At 43.8% G+C, this 16,984-nt stretch overlaps 1 long non-coding RNA gene across 1 annotated transcript in view; it reads left to right on the top strand.

The window, feature by feature from the left end:
• Window positions 1-16,984, top strand: part of LOC120638607 — a 77,885-nt gene that overhangs the window by 17,282 nt on the left and 43,619 nt on the right. The gene's annotated exons all lie outside the window — the stretch shown is intronic.

Raw genomic sequence — 16,984 nt, 5'->3', positions numbered from 1 at the left:
ACTTAGAAGAAGACAAAGTTGGATGTAAAAACATGTCTATATTTACTCGTATGTGTCTTATTATTTTCATTACTCTTCTCTTGAAATGCATACGATTACCACAAGGACGTGAGTATTTAAAATAAGCTACTCAGCTTCATAAATACAGAGTGACCTTGCTTCCGTATTCTAATCCCCGACTTTCATTTGTAGGACTTTTAAAGGGTAAAGTTCTCAGACTTCTTTAGTGCAGCAAAATAAGTGGAGGCTGATTTCTCTGAGAGAAAATTGCACACGTTGGGGGCCACCAGGATGAATAATATCTGACTGCTTACTCTGTGTGGAGCACTGTACTAAGCACTTGGGAGAATTCAGTATTTCATAGAAATGATCAATCAAGAAGTTCACAAAAGACTGCTAAAATTACAGTTAGGGGAAAGAAACAGAGTTTAAAGATAGGTACATAAATGCTCTGAAGGGAATGGGTGAGAATCTTAATTTCTTTGTGGGTGTGGACTGAAGTGCTTAGGTGATATGAAAGAACTGAAGTGGGGAGGTGAAGCTGTCCAGAGATGCCATTTTTAGAAAAGCTTTGAAAGGAGTGTGCTGGTCTGTTGGATAAGGAGCATGAGGGAGTTCCAGGCAGGAGAGAAAATAATGATGGTATTTGTTAAGCACTTATTATGTGCAAAGCACTGTTCTAAGCGCTGGGTGATACAAGGTGATCAGGTTGTCCCACATGGGGCTCAGTCTTAATTCCCAGTTTACAGATGAGGTAACTGAGGCACAGAGAAGTTAAGTGACTTGCCCAAAGTCACTCATCTCTCTCCCTACTACTTTGCTCCTCTAATGCCAACCTACTCGCTGCACCTCACTCTCACAGTCGACCTCCTGCTCACATCTTGAGAAGCAGCATGACTCAGTGGAAACAGCATGGGCTTGGGAGTCAGAGGTCGGTCATGGGTTCTAATTCCAGCTATGCCGCTTGTCAGCTGTGTGACTTTGGGCACGTCGCTTAACTTCTCTGTGCCTCAGTTACCTCATCTGTAAAATGGAGATTGACTGTGAGCCCCATGTGGGACAAGCTGATCAAGTATCCCCCAATGCTTAGAACAGTGCATTTCACAGAGTAAGCACTTAACAAATGCCATTATTATTATTATATACCCAATGTATCTTGTGCGTGCCCTGCTTACTGTAGGAACTCAGTAAATGCAGGTAATGATAATGATGAAGGAAGCCGAGTACACTGTAGTGAATAGCAAATTCCTCCTCCTTCTTTCACCAGTCACATTTCATCTCCTCCTTTTTCCCTGAATGTTTATCACTCCTGAGCACCATATTTCTGTTTGAGAGTCAGGCAAGGGACTCCCTGCTGATTTGACAGGAGAAAGCTCCATTAATCAGGAGGACGGGAGGTGCTTTAAAAGTCACAGTCTGCATTCAGCTTTCCGTATCAATGGAGAGGTGCTTGAATATTCTTCTCAGGAAGCTGAATTGCAGAAGGCCCAGAGAAAGTTTCCCAGAAGACTTTATGGGAATGGGCCAACTGCACCCAGACAATGACATGGAATCCCTGTAACCTGTAGCCCCCATGTTCACATTTCCCTGCGGAGCTGTGAATGGTCTCCTGGATGGGATCTGTGATTAGAGAGCTCACCCAGTGAGCTGATGCCTGCTTTGAGTCTGCATTGGCTTTTCTTCAGCCTGATGAGTTCAGGCAATAGAGAGAGAAAGTTGGGCCTAGAATTTAGTTCATAAAGAATACTGCTTTGTTATAGTATTCAGTGTTGCTTATGTGCTAGGCACTGTACACTGTGCACTGTACTGATAGATGCACACTAGTCAGGTTGGACATGGTTCATGTCCCCTATGGGACCAAGTCTTAATCCCCATTTTAGATGAGGTAACAGACACAGAGAAGGGTCTTGTCTAAGGTCACACAGCAAAGTGGCCAAGCTGGAATTAGAATCCAGGTCCTTCCAACTCCCAGGCCTGTGCTTTATCCACTAGGCTATGCTTTGTCCAGCAACACTGTGGAATGTTAGAGTTCCAGTTGCCTCTTAAATTAACCCTGTCTTTACCCGGGTTCACTGGTGAGGGGAATTAAGGCATACAGAACTTGTCTTAGGGATCAGGTAAATGTCATGTCTGTTCTCTGCTGCCATCCTACTCCCTGCTGCTGCGATCACCACACCAGGTGAAATCCAGGTGGACTTCAACTGCCCCTGTTAGTCATCTCTCCCTCACCCACACTGAGGAAGGGAAGCTGCTACTGAGGCACAGAGCCCCTTATGGGTTTAGGATCAAGCTCTCTGATTGGTGCCTCTTAGAAGCAGTGTGGCCTAGTGGAAAGAGCATGACCATGGGAGTTAAAGGACCTGGGTTTTCCTGCTGGGTTATCTGGAGCAAGTCACTCAACTTGACTGTACCTCCATTTCTTCCTCTGTAAAATGGTTTTAAATACTTGTTCTCCCATCCCACTTAGACTGTGAGTCCCAGGTGGGGCAGAGGCTATGTCTGCTCTGATTGTATCTACTCTAATGCTTAGGCTGCTGCTTGGTACGTAAGTGCTTAACAAATATGATAATTTGTTACTGAACTCAAAACAAGGGTTTCTTTCATTTTGGTCCAGGTCTCCATTTCAAAGCAGAGGACTGAGGCAAAAGTGAAGTCTTCGAATTATCTGAATTGCCTCTGTTCTCTATTTTTGCTTTGTCGGGAACCCAGGCCATTAAATCTCAAAGCAAATCAAAGGTCGTATTAGATTTTTCCCAGATCTCGGCAGTGTAAACTTTGCCAGGTAAGCACTAAATTCAGTTAAGGTGAGCACTATATTTAACAGTCCAAATTTTCTCCACTGAAACTCTCATTTTGATATTGGCATCTGTGCTTGCTTAAATTACACAAAGCTAACCTCAAGTGAAACGTACTGAACTTCTCAGACATTGCTATTCATTTTCGTGTTCTTTGTCTCAAGAGCTGTCTTGCACTGAGGGCTTTGCTAGGAAATGAAGATCAGGGTGAAGTTGGAAAAAGATCTAGACTAAGCTCATGGGCAGGAATCGTGTCTGTCAACTCTGTTGTCTAGCAAATGATGGCAGGATTGGTCATTGCAGTTGTCACAGCCCGTCTCTATGCTTATATGTGCTGCCGCTCACCAGGGAGCCTTGTCCGGTGCGGAAAAGCAAGGGAAGGGTGTACACCAAGGAGGAAGCAAGCAATCCTATTTATTGAGCACTTAACATGCACACAGCACTGTACTAAGCGCTTGGTAGCATACAGTATAACAGAATTGGTAGGCACGCTTCCTGTGAGCACGAGCTTACAGTCTAGAGGGTTGCTTATGGTCTAGAGGAGAGGCAGCATGTGAGTGTCTGCATGTCTCCCCGTTTCCATCCTCGAGTTCACTGTGGCTGTCATGACTGGTGGGGTGGGTGAAGAGTGGGCTGGAGAAGGTGATGTTTAGTGGATTAGAGCATGAGCCTGGGAGTCAGGAGGACCTGACTTCTAATGCCTACTCTGCCACTTGTCTGCTGTGTGACCTTGGGCAAGTCACTTTGCTTCTCTGGGCCCAGGTTACCTCATATGTAAAATGGGGATTAAGACTGTGAGCCCTTTGTGGGACAGGGACTGTCCAACCCAATTACCTTGTATCTACCCCAGCGCTTAGAACAGTGCCTGGTACATAGTAACAGCTTAACAAATGCCATTATTATTATGATGTGTTTCAGGCACGACTTCACCTGGACCCAGCCTGGGTTTTGCTAGGGCCTTTGTGCCTAGTCTGTCCTCAATGGGACAAGATCCTTCTTCTCTCTCAGCACCATTAGCCATAAATAGATCTCTAATTGCTGATGGATTCAGTGACCATTTCAACCTTTCCCCTCACATTGCATTTCTTGAAAAGGCAGGGATCCCTCCTCTTCATGGCCTGAGTGAGCTGGAACTATCTTCCAGGGACCAGGAAAAAGACATTAGAGTGAGGGTCCCCTCACCCACCACCCCTTCTCCCCCCCCCCCCCATCAATGGCCAAGGTGAGAAAATGGAGCATCTTTATTTGTAAAAATGTATTTTTAAGCACCTAATGTGCTAAGTGCTGGGGTAGATACCAGATAAACAGGTTGGATACTGTTGCTATCCTACATGGGGCTCATGATCTAAGAGGGAGAAAGGTATTGAATTCCCATTTTCCAGATGGAGAAACGGAGGCACAGAGCTCCCTCTTTCCTCCCAACCCCTTCAGCAGAAGGGTGTACCCAAGAGAATTGGACAGACATTAGGTCTCCTTTCTCCTAGTCAAATCTAATCTCCCACCCCTCTGCCCTGTTCACCAGAGACCTTTTGCCTTCCCTAAGTAGAGGGGAGAGATCCCTGTTCTACTCCCACCAGCTCAGGGCCCAAACCAAATCCAGATCCTTCTAGCTACCAAGTCCACCCGAGGCCCAAGCACAGCTCAACAGTCAAGATCAGATGGCACTGTCTCCACCACAAACTGGGTGGGGGGACCTCAGGAAGAAAGACCCAGGAAAACCCTGCCCCGCTGAGTTGGGCTATCATTCAAGATGGACCAGGCTTCACCAATGGGGGCTCTGAACCCAATGTCTCTCTGGCTGTCTCGCTGTCTCTCTGGCTGGCTGGCTGGCTCTCTGCCTCTCAATCCAGTCATGAATCCTAAAGGTAATGTCACCAGTCACTCTTTAGAAGGGCCCCATTTTGGAGACTTCTGATGTACCTAAGCACACTTTAGTCAAAGGTTTTCTGTTACTCTCTGCACAAGGTGGAGTACATTATATCTATAATGAATTCCTAACTTCAGATTCATGGAGGCTTGGTTTAAGAATGGAGTTTTTTCCTCCCTGCTAGCTGGAGCCAACATAGCAAAAATAACAAATAAGAAAAAGATATTGACTCCCCAGAGTGAGTGAAAAATACATTTCTCATTATTTCCAGATGTCGATGTGGTGGGAGTCTTTATTCATATAAAATATTTCTCCATTTATATCTTTTTTTTCCCCTGATAAGTAGGCTCAAATTCCTCTTAGCAGGGGTCATGTAAAAATTCCAGCTCATACAAATATTTTTGGGACTTGCCATGCAGTTCTTCTGTGAACTAGGGGTGAAATAGTTCTGAGGTTGTTTCTGACATTTTAAAAAAGCCTGAAGTATTTCTATCCCCTTGTCATGTTTGGTTTTGTTGGATATCTAATAATTTGAGACACAACCCTAGTGTGGTTTATTCACTGAAAAATCCAGACCTGTGCAGAATGACACTTTATATTTCTATTTTTCATTTCTGAATGGCTCTATTCTACGATACAATCCGTTTCTCCTATTGATTTTCCTTATAAAATGCATCTACGTTTGCTTCCTTGATGACTTTACATTAGCGAGGCACCTGATATAATTTCTGTGTGTAACTGTCACTATACAGGAAATACTTCTCAGCATGAGAAAACTACTTCTCACGCTGACGGTATAACTGGTATTAATGGGGAATACAAGAGCGTGGACTCCATATTGAAGAACAGTCCACAAACCCCAACCTTTATATCAATATCACATTACTTTTTGCCGAGAAGATGTACCATGTCAAAATGTGACCTTTCCAGTCTGTAGCCTTTGAGCTACACTGAAAATACCAAGATCTTTTATTTTAATTTAGCATGTAACTAATCAGTAGTACCTATTGAGTACCTACTCTAAGCATTTGAGAGAGGACAATAGAGTTGGTAGACATGATCTGTGCTCTCAAGGACCTTACAATCTAGCAGGGAAGACACACTAAAATTACAGGTAGAGGGAAGCAACAAAATTAAAGGCTGAGTATTTCAATATTTAAGCCTTCAAAATAATTCCTATTCCATAATTTGAAGTCTGCATGAATATGTATCCTAATTTGATACTAAATCATTCTTTAAAAACTCTTCAACTGTACAAAACATAGTCTTTTAAAGGATCATACTACTTTGGCGAAATATAATCTTTGCCGATAGAGGTGGCATATGTGTAACACTCATAGACAGGTCTGACTATTCTTTGTTTGGATATTCCATGATTTCATTCTATCAATTGTGTAGCCTTCCTCTTTAAATCATGAATGGCTTGTGCCCTGAATTGTTCAAAATATCCTTGTGTCCTGATGCCAGATGTTCACCCTGGAAAAAAAAAACCCAAACAATAGAAGCATCTCATTAAATGTTCCCTTTATGATAAAATGACTCTGGTTTGTTTTCAGGAAGCTTGGTAGCCAGGAGTTTTACCGAAGGTTGGGGGTGGAAGAGAGAGTCTTCTCTGCTGTAGTTCTGAAATTGTACAAGCTCTGCTGAGAGAATCTGGTTATTAAGATACATTCCATCCCAGTCTGTGATTGATTCTCTGAGGGCCCGTAGATGGAGGCAAAAACAATGTTTCCTTTTCTCCTCTTGGTGGAAAATGTCAGAAAAGAATATTGCAAGACTATTTGTTTTGTTTTAATGATGATATTTAATACTCAACCTAGTTCAGAAAGATTTTCCTATCCCATGGTAAACTTAAGGGGAAAAAGAAATGGCAAAATGGAAGTACTCTTAAGACTTTTCACTAATGCCGAGGTCTCATCCAACTCAGTAACCTGCAACATTCAGTGACCTGAGGGAGGAGGGTGGGGTGGGTAAGCTCCTTTTGGGTAGGGAATATGTTGTGTCCCTGAAATCCTTCCCAAGTAGGGTGCATTGCAATCAGGCACTCAAATGCCAATACTACTAACAAACTCTAAAACGTTGCACTAGCTGGATATAGCAAGAGAAAGGCTAGATATTACACACGAGAGAAAAATCAGTTACTTGCCCTATGCCTGACAGAATATTACACTGGGTTTTTGAGAGGCCTGGATTTGATTCCTGCTCTACTTCTCTCTTCAGCTGGTCCTTGAATAAATCATTCTGAGGACCTCTGAAGCCCAATTTCCCATGTGAAAAAGAATGGGGATCCCAGTTCCTAACCCCCAGTTCACATAGAGCAAAATTGAAAATCAAATTGGGACTCAGGTACACTCAAGAGATCCTCCCATGTAGTAAATATGGATAAACCAAGCATTTATTCTGGAAGCTCTGTAGCTGGGGACTTGGGAAACAAATGTTCACTCGCTAAATCATAAATTAGGCGGTGAAGAAGTGTCTTGGAGTTCATTCAGCAAGAGTTGTTATGGCCTCCAATGCTAATCTCACTTGGGACTATTTTACAACAAAAAGTGAGTGGTAGTGGGAGAGAGGGGATTTGAAACCTCCTTGTTCTTCAAGCATCTTCCAAATTGGCCAGCTGTCATGTGCAGCTTTCAGAGGTTTGTACAGTTGGGAAAGCTGGAAAAATGTTTGGAGGGAACAGGCCTGAAGACAGCATACTGACAACAACACTTACCCTTGCTGAGAGGAAGCAGAGTTACTCTATGTTCAGAAGTTATTTTTTCTTAACATTTATTTGGGCCTTTTCAAGACTTCAATTGGCATGAAGTCTAAGGGCTCGAACTATGTGATTAAAATGAAAACCTTCAACCCTGGTTAGAGAAAGGAGAGGAACACCTGTAGCCAAACAGGAACTTTTAAGTTTTTGTTGCTGTTCTCCCAAAACACACAATTGTTTAAGTGTCACCAGGGAGAAACAGTTGCTTCCCTCCCAGAAGTCTAGTGGAAAGAATCAGAGGACCTGGATTCTAATGCTGGCTCTGCCGATTGTCTGCCGTGTAACGGGTTAAGTCACAACCTCCCTGGGCCTCACTTACCTCATTGGCAAAATGGGGATTAAATCCACTCTTTCTCTCCAATTTAAACTGTGAACCTTATGTAGAACTGGGATTGTGCCCAACCTGATTATCTTGTATCTGCACTAGTGGGGGGGGGAGGAGCCAAATTCACTCCACTGTTGTGCAACCATCAAAACTGAGCAACTGAATGTTGTGATTAGCATTTGGTTGCGGGAGGGTGGAACCTGTTTGTCACTGGCTAAGGAAGCAAGTGGAGTCCTCCAACTCTATTAGCAGGATGGTGTCCACCCTCTCTATGCGTTATCCTGTCCCTCCTCATCCTTAAATGTTCACCTGATTGCCCAGAATCCCAAAGGACATATCAGAAATAAACCCCCATTGTAGCTGACAGTAGGTTTTAATATCATTTATCTCAGTGCATGGCACAGTTATTAGTCAAACCTAGGTTGTCTCAATTATTTTGAAATTCAATGTCTAAATAGCCAGGCTTACAACGTCAACATCAACTTGTGTTGATTTTGCTTTCAACAGGCGATCGCAAACTCTCTTGTGGGATATTTTGGTCTCCTGGCAAACAGGATATCAGTTTCAACTCTCCTTTGTTGATTAAGTGTTGGTGTTTCCTCCTGAGTGTGGAGGACAGCTTGTGTGCGTGTTTAGCGAGAGGAAGAAGGCGTGACTCTGCTTTAAGTGTCAGGATGTTCTAAGGAGAAAGAAATACTCTGAAAGGTGGTTAAGAGATTTAAGAGATCAGAGTGTAGTTCTAACAGCCTATGAGATTGCTTAGCATGTTCAGTTCACTCTCCTGGGTTATCTGTTAGTGTGACCTTCCTCAGTTTCAAAGAATAAAGGAGATGAAAAGGCGATACAAAGCTATATTAATAGAGAGGAAGCGTATGTCTAATGATTCCAAGATATTTAAACACTTTGTCTTTGTTTAATGATTTTTAAAAAAATGCACTGTAGCTTAGCAGGGTCCCTAAAGCCTTGATAAATTAGAAACAAAGTCATTTCTTGTTAATATTCGTTAGCCCCTCTAAGTGCCCTCAGTGGGTGTTTGAGGCAGGCATATTTTTAACTGCTTTTTAATAGGAAAAATCTGACTTTGATCAAATAGGCACAGATCAATCCAACTTTACAGAAAGCAACCAACAGTATTTAAATGACTACCATGTGCCAAGCACTGTACTGAGTGTTTAGGAGAATACCATAGAAGTAGCAGACCCAAACCCCACCCTCAAGGAATTTACAATCTACTGGAAGAGAAAGACAATAATTATTTACATGTAACTGGAGCAGGAAAAAGAACAAAGCTACAACTGGTAATAGCAGGACTGTGGAAGGATAAATAGAAGAATAAAATGAAAAATTATTGTAAATTGAGTGTACCTAAGTGCAAGGGATAAATGTAAGTGTTAAAGGTGACCGATGTGTTGACGTGACCTGGGGAGTGGGGGTGCGGGTGGAAACTAGTTGGGAACTGTCTCCTGGAGGAGCTAGGTTTTATGGGCTAGTGGAAAGTGTGGCCTAATGGAAAGAGCCTGGGTCTGGGAGTTAGAGGACCTGGGTTCTAATCCTGGCTCTGTCACTTGTCTGCTGTGTGACTTTGGCCAAGTCACTTAATGTCTCTGGGCCTCAGTTGCCTCATCTGTAAAATGGAGATTAAGACTGTGAGCCCATGTGGGATATGGACTGTGTCCAACTTGAATAATACTTAGCACTTAGTACAGTGCCTGGCACATAGTAGGAACTTAACAGACACCATTAAGAAAATGGGGAGAAACTGTGGTCTGATGGATTTGATCAGGATGGAGTCCAGGCAGGGGATGAGCAAAGTGAAGAGCAAAAGTATTTGGGGGAGGGGGGAGAGAAGAGCTGGTGGAATCTTCTAGCCAGTGATCAGGAGTTTCCATCTGAAGTGGAGATATCCATCACCCTGTGCAGACAAAGCAGAGAGTTCCTGCACTACCAGTCCTGCTTTCAGCTCCGGGACATCAGCAGGGCTGCTGGATGGACAGACAAATTTCAGTCTTTCCTGCCAGTTGTCTTTACTGCCTCCCTAATGAAATTTCCCTTCTCCTACCAGGGAATGCTGCTTGACTCTGATATTTCTAAATTACAAGTCCTCTAGAAGATAATTCAAAACAAAAATTCTAACTCAAAACAATCCATCCCTTTATGTCAAAATTAATCCTTCTCTAGGGCTACTTCTATGCAGAAGTGATCCATTGGGAGCCGAGCAAAGATCCCCTGAACTAATAGAGAAACAGCATGGTATAATGGATAGAGCACAGATCTGGGAGTCAGAAGGTCATGAGTTCTAATCCCCGTTCTGCCACTTGACTGTGTGACCTTGGGCAAGTCACTTGTGTGGGCCTCAGTTCCCTCATCTGTAAAATGGAGATTGAGACTGTGAACCCACATGGGACAGGGACTGTGTCCAATCTGATTAGCTTGTATCCACCCTGGCGTTTATTACAGTGCCTGACACATAGTAAGTGCTTAACAAATACCATTATTATTATTGTAAAACCCTCAAAAACCTTTGCCTCTGTATTTTCTGCCCATCAAATGGGAAATTCATATAGGGGTGTTGGGGCACGGTTGATGCATTTTAAAAAAAAAGTTGAAATAACTGGTGAAAATGGCTCTATTCCCTTAAATTGGAATCTGGAGGAGAGGTTTGATATATTGGACAGATGCACCCATTGGTAATTAGTGAGAAAGTTCAGGGGTTCACTAGTACATTGCTCCTTGCTTTATCCCAAATTTCAGAGAGATTTACTGTGCATGTGAATTAACTGTGTTCAGTTAATGGGAAATGTTTATCACTTACTGAACCCGAAGAATGTTCTCATGCAAGTGCAACATAGATTTGATCGACCCCTTCCCCCCGAAAGAGCTTACATTGATCCAAAAATGCTTACAAAATATGATTGCCAAGTAAAATCATCAACATTGACTAAATGGGAGAGGAATATCATTCCAGGCTTTCCCAGACTTCCTTACCAATAGCCAATCCCTGCTGAAGCCACTTTTTGGAAAAAGGATTATTAGTCACATCAGGCAAGGCACTGAATTTACCCCCGGAATCACGGCTCTGCCACTTGTCTGTTGTGATTTACACATGGTCACACTTAACTTCTCTGTGCTTCAGTTACCTCATCTGTAAAATGAGGATTAAATCTTCCTCCCTCCCATTTAGACTGTGAGCCCTTTGTGGGACAGGAGCTTTGTCTAACCTGATTTCCTTGCATGTACACCAGGGCATAGAGCAGTGCTTCACACCTAGTAAACACTTAATAATATTTTCTTTTTTAAAAAAAAGGGTTGAAACCCCACCAGACTGCCTTTGAGGCAGGGGTTGTGCCTACCAACTCTTCTGTACTCTCTCAAGTGCTTAGTACAGTGTCCTATACGATGTAAGCACCTCTTCCAGTGGCATCGTTTCCTGCCTGTGGATCCGCAGCAGAGTCGCAGAGGCAATGTGACTTCCCACAGTCTTGATTGGACCTTAGAGTGTCTAGACTATGAGCTCACTGTAGGCAGGGACAGGTCTACCAACTCTCTTATATTGTACTCTCCCAAGCACTTAATACAGCGCTCAGCACACAGTAAGCAATCAAATATGATTGACTTAGAAGTGTCCTGGGGAAAGGATTCAGCAGCAGGAGGTAAACTCTAGCAGTAGCAAATTGATTCTTCCAAATGCTTAATATAGTGCTCTGCACCCAGTAAGCACTCAATAAATGAAATTGAATGTATGATTCTAATAGACGGCTCTTCCTGTTGCTCCAAGCTGCATGTTTCTCTTGCTCCAACATTACAGCCAAAAGTTGAATTTGGGGGGCAGGGCCAGGACCGGGGCAGTTAAACACATGGCTGTCCCATCGAGGGCAGGACCTATGGCCATATTAGTTGTACTTTGTATTTCAGAACAAGGGGCTGTTCTGGGGCCCAGCTAGGCCTTGCAAGTTCAACTGCACAGAAGGGTTTCCATCATTTTTTCCCTCCCCCTGGGATAAAATTTTAAAAGGGTTCTAACCGGAAGACCCATGACTGCAGGCAGTATAAAGTGGTGCTAGTTTGGGCTGGAATAGAGACTGGGTACCCTAGTCTGCGTGACCAAACTCTATCTGTCAAGCAGGGGACAGACATCTTCAGAGAGGGGTCATAATCCCTCCCCACCACCTCTGCCCGGCAGGAGAATGGGCCTGCTGTTCAAGGCACACTAGGGCTTTAGGGATAGACCGGATCCTCCCACTCAGACCCAAGATGTCTCCTGAAAACGGCTACAGTCATCTTCACCTCACTGGTTGTTGGGGCTTGGTGGAGAACTGCAAAGGTGACAGGGTGACTGCTGAGAGACCCGGCTGGCAGACCGTCCAGAGAAGGCACTGTGGCCCAGTGAACCTTAGTGAATGGAAGCTTATTGTGGTCAAGGAATGTCTGTTTATTGTCATATTGTATCCTCCCAAGCCCTTAGTACAGTGTTCTGCACAAAGTAAGTGCTCAATAGAGATGATTGACTGGCCATTACTCCTTCTGGCTACACCAAGAGAGCCCACTTCTTATGGGTCTCCAGAAGGGTCTGTACTCAACCCCTTCCTGTCACCATCCCCCGCTCAGAGCCTGCCTTCTACAGAGAAGTCTATGGTGGCCCACTCATTCCTCCTGCTCCTCCCCGTGGAGCAGAGGGTGCTGCAGGATGCCCGCAGTACCTGCAGCCATACCGTACATCTGGGCTCTGCAGGCTTCTGTTAGGCCCATGGAGTCTGCCTGCCTACCAACTGTCATACTGTACGCTCCCAAGCACTTAAGACAGTGCTCTGTGCTCAATAAATACGATTGATGGCTGCCACCGTCGCAAAGGCAGAGCAGCTTTTTTAGCTGGAATCTCGCCGGTATCTTGCCCGCCCTGCCTTCCTGGTTTCCTCCCCTCTCCCAAGCGACTACCCGACAAAATACAAGAAGCTACTGGACCAAGCTGAGCCGGCCTACCTGAGGAAGGCCCAGGCCCCAGCCTGACTGCAGGGAGGAGGTAACCGTCTGCCGGGTGCATTTCCCAAGCTCCCCCAGGACCTTGCAATCCTTGAAACTCCCAGTCCCAAATGCTTTCTCTCCCCCAGAATATAATCCCAATTAAACACTGAGACAGACGCCGGTCTATCCAGCATCAGCGCTTGGCCCATCCTCCCCCATGCTCAGCAGGGTGACTTTTATTTAAAAGGAGGATTTGACAAATTGCCTCATTCGGGTGGTGTCTCTACATTTCAATTTATTGTGTCCTTGGTGCAGGTGAAAATCTGAGGGATTCTAGCCCGCTGAGGGGTAATTGAGAGCAGCTCACGCTAAAGATGACATGGCCCATCCAAGCCCAGAAGTCCATTTTATAAATTACACCCAGGGATGGATTTATCACTTTGCTGCCCTTAGTATGTAATTGCAGAATGTTTAATAATTATAAAAGAGTTTATTATGCAACATTTATGCCATGAGGCATTTACTTTGAAATTTTCATGGCAAGCACCTCAACTCCCTTTCAGCGAAGGAGTCAACGATGCCTTCATCAGAGACCAATGACAATAATTCTATTGCAACATACTTTCTCCATTGGTTTTCACTTGAATTCATTGGGGAAAAAATAACAAAACAAAATAACCTAAGTAAAAGATTTTTGTCCCCTGTGGGACCAGGCTGCTTCTGAGGCAGGGACTCTTCTGAAATGTTACCCCATTTGTGAAAGGACTCCCACTACAATGGTTTCCTTGCTGCCATGTGCTTGTGTATTCTGTAAAGTGCCAAGGAAAAGGATGTCTAGGTACCCTGTGTTAATATTACAATCTTAACTTTTAAATTGATCACTAAATGTGAAAAATTGTCACTCCCCTTCAAAAACAAATAGCCAGTCTAGACCAGAGCCTCTAGGGAAATTTGTTTCTGGGTAGGTCTGCCGAGAAAGGGAACGGCAGAAAATGGAAACACAAGGGCCAGCTTAACCAACCTAAAAAACATACAAAGGGGTAGTTCAATCATTTGCACAATAGTCTTTGTTGGAAACAAAATGAGGTGAAATCTCAGCCCACTAGACTCTTTTTAAAAAAAAAAAAAAATTACCTGGAGTTTCAAGTCAGTGCTATTGGTTCAGTCTCTCTCTGTTGATTCCTCAATTAATTAATAATGTCATTTACTAAATGCTAACTATGTGCCAAACACTACACTAAGCTTTAGGGTACAAGATACGTTAGTCTAGTCAGACACAATCCCATGGTGCTCACAGCCTAAAGGAGAGGGAGGTGTTGAATCAGGTTCAGGTTCAGGTGTTGAATCCTCATTTTGCAGATGAGGAAACTAAGACAAGTTGTGATTGTTTCTTTGTTTTTCCCCAAGGTTACATAGCAGGCAAGAGGCAGCACTGGAATTAAAGCCCAGGTCCCCTAACTCCCAGGACACTGCTCTTTCCACAGTGCCACAATAGATTGGTGAATTTTGCTCTACAGAATGTTATTCAAGCAAAATCCTTCAAGATGATATGACACACTGGCACTTTTCCTTATGGGGAAAGCACTTGCAAGAAGCCTTTGGTGGTTTTTTTTTAATATTAAAAAAAATGACCAAAAATAAATACCTTGGGTCCAGCAGCAGACTGAGGCCTGGGAACCCACTCACCCCATCTTCTCTCTGTCCCCCACCCACCCAGGCTGGGGCATGGCAGCAGTCAGGATCAGGCCCACTGCGGTTGTGTACCAGGCCAGTGGCACATTGTGTCATATTACTGGCAGGGGAGGTGGCACCATGGTGGATGAGAGTTGACCGCCTTCCAGCAATTCATAAACCAAGCAAATGTCCCTTATGCGAATTGCATCCCTACTGTAGATTTCACACACACACCACCACCCCAATAGACCCTGCTGCTTCTCCGTGTACCTATGGCTAATTCTGGGTTTAAAGTTTTGAGATCCAACATGGACTATGTGCCACACATGATTTTCAATGTACCTCATCCCCATTTTACAGATAAGGGAACTGAGGTCCAGAGGGGTTTTACTCACCCACACAGTAAGCCAGTGGTGGAGTTATGATTCCAACTTGGGTCACCTGACTCAGTCCCATGCTTCTTTCCATTAAACTATACAGTTTCTAAAGTGGATGTTCATATATGCATGGGGTTTCATAAAACCTAATTTATTTTAGAAGGATCATCATTAAGTTGTTAGTAAAGACGTGTGTTTTTTAGGTTTCAATACACAGTTGGGTTTGTGTGACATCCAGCTGTGCACTTTGGCACCGACTACCCCCCACAAATCTTCCCAAGTTCAAGTAAATGGCATAGAGCAAACCACAAGCTTTATAAAGCAGCCTAGCAGTAAGAATGCAATAATAGCTCATTTCCTCACCATTAATTCAGACATCATGCAATCACTCAAATGAATCAATTTTCCTTTGTGGCTATTTTTGGAGTCCACTGGCCTACTGTCATCCCTGCCTTGGACCCCTGGCTTAGTAGCCCATGTCTTCCTTTAATTAGAGCCACTGATAGCCAACAGGAAGGATCAGTAATCTATCATCCAGACTCAGCTCCCGGACTTCAGTGGATTGCTGTTTATAAACAGAATATCTCTGGGATCAAGACAGCTGAAAGGAGTGCTCTATATAAAGAAACAGGAGGACTAATGGCAAATCTCATGAACGACGCTGCTCTGTTCCTTTGGATGTGGTTTTAACTCCAGCCCAAGGTGCCTTGTCACACATAGGGGCCAAACCCAAGCAAACATCACACAAAAATTGCAGAAGCAGTGTGTCCTAGTGGATAGAGTATGGCCCTGACACCTGAGTTCTAATCCTATCTTGCCACTAGTCTGCAATATGACCTTGAGCAAATTACTTCACTTCTCTGTGCCTGTAAAATGGGGATTAAGACTGTGAGCCCCATGTAGGACAGGGATGGTGTCCAACCTGATTAGCTTGTACCTACCCTAGCACTTAGGGTGTGACACATAATAAATGCTTAACAGAAAACACTTTTAAAAAATCAACACTGAACAACATCTAGAACCTGAGGGGTCATCTGAGCGTCTCTTGATGCAAACTAGAATAAAATAAACTCTGGCAATTAATGTAATCCCAGCATTGGCCTCTGCTTCCCTCAGGATTTTCAGGCAAGACCTGAAAAGTTGACAAGAAAATCAGGAGAATCGTCATTCAAAAAGAAAGTTTTTTGTGGTGGTGTGTGTTTTTTTAAACACACAAACTGACAGACTTTGTACAGACATATTACAAAAGGCCACTACATAGAAACCTACACAGTACTGTTATTTTACTTAGCAAAATGAAGGCATGACTGGACTTTTGTCTGCTCTTTCCTGTCCATCCAAACTCCTGTCACGTTAATACAGTCACTCATCCTATCCCACCTGGATTACTGCAGCTGCCTCCTTGCTGACCGCCCAGCCTCCTGTCTCTCCCCACTGCAGTCCATACTTTACTCTGCTGCACAGATCATTCTACAAAAACGTTTAGAACATGTCACCCCACTCCTCAAAAAACTCCAGTATTTGCCCATCCACCTCCATATCACACAAAAACTCCTCACTTGGCTTTAAAGCACTCCATTTCCTTGCCCCCTTCTACCTCCCCTCGCTACTCTCCTCCTACAACCCAGCCCACACAGTCTAGGAATTATTGACTAAGAGAGTGATCATATGGCGTAGTGAGAGTCAGAAGTCACATTGGCCTGGGAGTCAGAAAGTCATGGGTTCAAATTCTGACTCTGCCGCTTGTTGGCTGTATAACCTTGGGCAAGTCACTTCACTTCTCTGTGCCTCAGTTACCTCATCTGTAAAATGGGGATTGAGACTGTGAGTCCCATGTGGGACAGAGGTCTGTGTCCGATGCCATTTGCTTGTATTCACCCCAGTGCTCACTACGGTGTCTGGCACCTAGTAAGCACTTAACAAATACCATTATTATTATTATTACCAAACTTGAGATCTTTTCTGGCCATTTGAAACAACCCCAATCATTCTCAGTACTGACCATTTCTTCGTTGGGTGAGAAAAGTTTGTGCGAAGTAAATCCTACCGGCAGCTTGAAACTCTTTTGTTCAAAATGTATATATTAATGTGTTTAGTGAATTCTGCTTCATTAGTTGGGGTAGAGGGTTGGCTTGTGTTTTTCTTGTGATTCAATACGAAAGAATTTATGCAGCATAGTCCCTAACCTGTGAGATTGTAAACTCACTGGTGGTGGGGAACATTTCTGCT

This window comes from Ornithorhynchus anatinus, chromosome 9 (assembly GCF_004115215.2).
Source record: "Ornithorhynchus anatinus isolate Pmale09 chromosome 9, mOrnAna1.pri.v4, whole genome shotgun sequence".
In the NCBI taxonomy this organism is placed as follows: Eukaryota; Metazoa; Chordata; class Mammalia; order Monotremata; family Ornithorhynchidae; genus Ornithorhynchus; species Ornithorhynchus anatinus.
The sequence above is the reverse complement of the archived record's forward strand: the minus strand, read 5'-3'. Positions and strand labels throughout refer to the sequence as shown.